Genomic DNA, 6,033 nt, shown 5'->3' on the forward strand with positions numbered 1-6,033 from the left:
GCAAAACCAGTAGAAGGCAATCCCACCATCTTCTAAACAGACTAAACATGGGAAAAGTGAAGTATTTTCTCTAAGGGTGGGGTCTGCTGAAGGAAAAGATAAAGGATTAGATCCAATAAAGAATTTAGGAGCCAAAACTACAATTTAAGCACAACTGAGGTACTGAATGCCAAAAATACACCCAGCTCCCCTTTCTCTCCCCTCGGTTGAACTGTAGACAAACCCTGAGGACAGCAAAACTCATTAGGCAACTTCTTACTCTGTAGAATTCTCCTCATACCTGCAAAGCTTGTCTCAGCAGTAAGGTGCACAAACATCAAAAGTAAGGTGAGGAGAGAAATTAGGTCCAGCTTACCAGACAACTCACTCGTATGTCCATCAGATTAAGCTCTGGAGACACCAGCAAGGAAGAGGGACATGACTTGAGGGAGAGGGAAGGCACTAGGAAGCCACAAAAGCAACGTGGAGAGTTCTGGAGAAAGAAGATGGGTCAAGAAGCACTGGTGGGGTGGGGGTGATGGTGGAGGACGCAGAAGGAATGGCTTGGGGACAGTGAGATGGCCTCAGTGATAGAGGAAGAAGATAAGGTACTGAAGAGAGAAGGGGGCAAGGGTGAATCTGGGGATCCAGAAGACAAAAGGAAGACTGTGAAGGCTGGCTGGAGAGAAGCCAATAACCACAGCGCCCGATGCCTCCAGCTCTGCTTCTGTACAGGTACAGAAAGGCATTGGCCACAGCAGCTTCAGGGCTGTTTCTCAATTAAAGCAGTAGATAACCTGGAAATTAGATATTCTTCCAGCTTAATTGCAAGTAGAACTAAATGCTAAAGGCATTCCCAGAGAGTGTCAAATAAATGCTGTCTCTGCTCTCCACAGATCCTATCCTGGCCATTTTTTTACAGCAAGTGACGGTATCTCAAATGCTTGCCTAGGAGACTCATTTGTCTCTGAACCATCAGACTGTTCAAACTCACTTCTCACTTTCCACACATGTACCCTAATCCCCAGGAGGGGAGCTGCTCTCTGCAGTTCAGAGGATGGGATTTTAAACCTCCTGTCTTTTCTTATGAGAAAGTTAAAGTTTTTAGTTCTTTTAGAGCTTGAGTCACCATTTTTGGAGTCCCATATTACTGTCCCTGTGACCGTGGAGCTGGTTTCAGAGGTCACTATCTGTCTCCCTCAACCTAAAGTTTGGTTTTGTCCCCTGACACTTTAAACCAAATGCAAAAATATCTGGGTTTTATAAAAAAGACACAAGCTCCTTCCAAAAATGTTCATAGAATCATAGAACAGCCCAGGTTGGAAGTGACCTCAGAAGATCATCTAGTCCAGCCAGATGATGGGAAAGGGAGCCTAGACGAGATTATCCAACACCCTGCCCAGTCACATCTTGAAAACCTCCAGTAATGGAGACTCTACCATGGCCTTGGGAAGGTTGTTTCAGTGAGTGATTGTTCTTACTGTAAAAAATGTCTTTCTTATCTCAAGATGAAATGTCTCCCAGTGCAACTTGTACCCGTTGCCTCTTGTTTTCTCCATATGGCTCCTTGTGAAGATAAAGCCTTCGCCCTCTTTGTGGCAGTCCTTTAAGTAGTGGAATACTGTGATGAGGTGCCCTCCCCAAGGCAAGAGAACTTCTCCAGGGAGAAGATACCTAACTCCAGTCTTTCACTGAATCATGGAATGCCCTGAGTTGGAAGGGACCCACAAGGATCATCAAGTCCAACTCCTGTCCCTGCACAGGACAACCCCACAGTTCACACCACGTGTCTGAGGAGGTTGTCCAGTCTCTTCTTGAACACCGTCAGGCTTGGGGCCGTGACACCTCCCTGGGGAGCCTGTTCAGTGCTCCAGCACTCTCTGAGTGAAGAACCTTTTCCTCATGTCCAACCTAAACCTCCCCTGGCACATCTTCCTGCCATTCCCCCCAGTTCTATCATTGGTTGCCAGAGAGAAGAGATGAGCGCCTGCCCCTCCTCCTCCCCTTTCCTCACAGGGCAGGTTCTCCAGCCCTTTGATCATCTTCCTGGCTCTCCTTTGGACCCTCTCCAGTCTGTCTGTGTCCTTCTTGAACTGCAGAGACCAGAACTGGACACAGTGGCCTGACAAGTGTGGAGTAGAGTGGTATGATCATGTCTCTCTCCGCTAGCAATGTCGCTGCAGATGCAGCCCAGGATCCGATTTGCCTTTGTTGCTGCAGTGGTTCACTGATGACTTGTGCTCAGCTTGTTGTCCACCAGGACTCCCAGGTCCCTCTCAGCAAGGCTGCTCCCCAGCCACACAGATCCTGGCCTGTACTGGGCTCTTGGGTTTTGCTGTCCCAGGTGCGGAACCTTTCAATTGTCTTCACCAAACTTCATACAGTTCTCTCTAGCCCACTCCTCCAGCCTGTCCAGGTGTCTCTGGAAGATGACTCTCCCTTCTGATGTGTCCACCGCAGCACCCAGTTTAGTGTCATCAGCAAACGTGGTGAGGGGGCTTTCAATCCCACCATCCAGCGTGGGGCCCAGTGTCGATCCCTGGGAGACCCCACCTGTGACAGGCTGCCAGCCTGAGTAAAGACCATTGATCACCACCCTCCGAGTGTGGCCTGGGAGCCAACTCCTCATCCATCTCACAGACCAACCATCCAGTCTGTATCCTGCCAGTCTGCTGTGTCTGCTTCAATCTAGATGACTACACAGACCTGACTGACAGCACCACAAAAGTGGCACGAGAATTGGCACAAGAGAGGCAGCAGGGACATCTGGACTGGGATGTCAGCCTGCTGCAGAGTCACAGACAAGTCCCAAAGTTTTGATTACTGGGAGGTTATCTCATTGTTCAGAAATTCCTTGTGCCAGCTGGGCACTGAGAGCAAGGTGTGCAGTGGCACCCAAGCCTTTCATTTGCTCTAGCTGGAAGTGCCTTGCCAAAAAAAGGACACAGTCAATCACGAGGAAAAGTTGTACAAGTGAGTCATGAAGCACATCTCGTGCGGGATTACTGACTGTAAACAAGAATAGCAGTGACTGTATGCTACCTGGTATTTGTACAATACTTTGTCTTGTCTTGAGGTTTCCAGTGGCCACTCTTACACAAATAACAAATCATAATACCATGTTTATCACAGCAATAAGTCAACTATAATGACCATAAATGTAACTCAACCTTCACTTTAGCTAAACCCTGTTTCTTTCATGGTTGTCTCACATCCCAGTGCACATTTATTCTCTATTTTGTCTATCCATTGCCTTACATTCAAAATGTAACATAGCAGCTTGCTTGCTTGCTTTTTTTCTACTTCATATACACTGCCTCACACAAGGGGGCTCTGAATTTTACTGTGGAGCTTTCTAAGCCTACTGAAATTCAAATGAAAAACGGATAGCTTTCCATCATCTTACATTTTCTTTCTGACTGCTCAGTTCTACCAATTGCTTATCAAGTCCAGGCCACATGCGGAGAAAAAAAAATACCCCAAATAAAAACTATTTGTGAAGGAAGTCCAAAACAGGGGAGTAAGATGCTCTTTGACCACAGTTGCTTAGTTCATTGTGTCTGGTAGCATCTATTTGCAGTAATAAATATAACAAGCACATTCTGTGCGAAGAAACTTGAATTTTGGCCTGTAACACAAGGAAAAGGAGTCAGATTGCCAAGAGTTTTGCAAACATGGGCTTGTTTTAGTGGCTCTGGTTTGGGCAGCATTTCCAGAGGGTCTGCAGAAGAGGGTTCCCATACACAGGATTGTACTGACGCCGACACTTGGGCATCTTGTGATGCCGACGTAGAAGAAGTAGAAGTTACAAACGCACATAAAATACTGTTTTCCTTCATTAAATAGCAACCAGAAATGTCAGTATCACATGTTAATTAATGATTAATGTTAGAGGAAAGAGATGCATGCCTGACATATTTTTTAAACTGGTATAACAAGTTTTCACAGCACAGAGGAGGGAAGTTCTCTACAATACATAGTAATGGGCTGTGTACTTGGAACTGTGCACCATAAATTTCCCCACCTTCAGGACAGAATGTGTCAACACACAGTTGCTCTCCTAGAATAAAGTCAGTGCCAGGATTAGCAGTCAGTAATGTTGAAGAACAAGGAAAGAAAAACATACAAATGTGGATTAAAAGGAAAAAAAAAACCAACAAACCTCTTTCAGACACACCTGGGGTAGAAAAATGTAGACAGAGCACATTTTTAATGGAAGACTAGACCTCATATTACAAGGTGCTGAGAGTAAATCAAGAAACAAGGAAAATAATGCTGTGGAGCTGACAAAGCCCTGGAACTGTAAGATCTTCCTCAAGGTGATGTCCTACTTAGCAAGGAGAGCTTAAGTTCAGGCAGGGTGAGTTAGCCTACACTTAGATAATAATTCTGTAAAAATAATACATAGAAGTTACCTAACATCCCACATTGATGAATCCCAGAGCACTTTGCATCTGTGTATGTTCCCACAGTGGAAATCAGTAAAGTACATGCTTGCCTTTAAGTATATTCTTGAATTAAATATGTTTTCCAAAGAGAGATGTTTTCCTTAACCAAGGTCTACGTTCTATACGTAGTAGGCACCACTCCCACTTTGCTCCTTGATGAAATAAGGCACTTTTCTCTCCTGTACTGTTGTGTAACAGATGTTACATAGTACAGTCATATGATCCTGTATCAACCTGTTGGTAGAGCCAAGAATAAAAAAAATAGAGGTGGGATTCATCTAGTCTAACATTAGCAAGCTATAAACGAGGCCTCCGGTCAAGAGAGACACGCAGGACTCTGCTGAGGCTTCACCACTCTACAACCACTGGAGACACGTCTCCTCACAATGTGGTCTGTCCAACCTGCCTCAAGCTGATGGAGATACCTTGTCTCTCTGGACTGTAGAATGACCAAACAGCTTAGTTTAGACACCAGCTTTAAAATAACAAAAAAATTACGTAAGGTAAATATCTCTTTGGGATCTCAACCATTCGCTGTTCTCCTAGACATCACTCCAGCAGCTCTGGAGGATGCTCAAGAGAAAGCTGCAGATTTGGGATGGTTTTACCATTTGCTGACCTACAGTGCACGGTTCTTCCTTCCCAGTTCTATCATGCCATTTATTTGGGGTAGGGTCGCATCATTTTGAAACATCTCCATCTTCCATCCTTCGAGGTACTTCCCACTCTAGGACCATTTCTGCCACCACAGCATGGGCGAGAAGCAATGATTTCTGAGACAGGCTTGACATTTTTACAGCGTAATATAAGTCGAATTGTTAATTTCATGGCTGCCATAGCCTTGCACAATGAAGGAGGGAGGGGACATGATTAGTTGATAAATACCAGAGAGTATGATGACATATTAGCAGTAAGTGAGAGAACAAATAGGCAATATTTGTTATTGATCTGTTAAATATACAGGTGGTACAGATTAACATGGCACACAAAAACTTTTCCTCATTTCAGATGCAGGCCTCAGGCAGGGAGCGTGAGGCCCAAGGGGGAGGCAGGGGCCTGGGCCATTTTGACACTCTTATTTTTCACCTTTTACTTCAACCTTTTGAGAAGAGGAGACTGAGGGGTGACCTCATTCATGTTTATAAATATGTAAAGGGTGAGTGTCACGAGGATGGAGCCAGGCTCTTCTGGGTGACAACCAATGATAGGACAAGGGGCAATGGGTACAAACTGGAACACAGGAGGTTCCACTTAAATTTGAGAAGAAACTTCTTCTCAGTGAGGGTGCCAGAGCCTGGAACAGGCTGCCCAGGGGGGTTGTGGAGTCTCCTTCTCTGCAGACATTAAAACCTGCCTGGACGCCTTCCTGTGTAACCTCATCTGGGTGTTCCTGCTCCGGCAGGGGGATTGGACTGGGTGATCTTTCGAGGTCCCTTCCAACCCCTGATATCCTGTGATTCTGTGACCTTTCCCTCAGCGGACGGACAAGCCCCACAGACACCAGACCCAACACAACTTCCCCCTCACGATCGGCGCTGTTCCCGCCGCCCTGAGGCGCCGGGGCCGGGCAGCGTTTTACCTCCGTGCCCTCAGAGGTATCGCCGTC

General features: G+C 46.0%; 1 protein-coding gene across 1 annotated transcript in view; it reads right to left on the minus strand.

Moving 5' to 3' along the window:
- Positions 1–6,033, minus strand: part of NUDT5 (nudix hydrolase 5) — a 254,472-nt gene that overhangs the window by 81,512 nt on the left and 166,927 nt on the right. The window lies entirely within an intron of this gene.

Source organism: Caloenas nicobarica, chromosome 1, assembly GCF_036013445.1.
Source record: "Caloenas nicobarica isolate bCalNic1 chromosome 1, bCalNic1.hap1, whole genome shotgun sequence".
Lineage (NCBI taxonomy): Eukaryota > Metazoa > Chordata > Aves > Columbiformes > Columbidae > Caloenas > Caloenas nicobarica.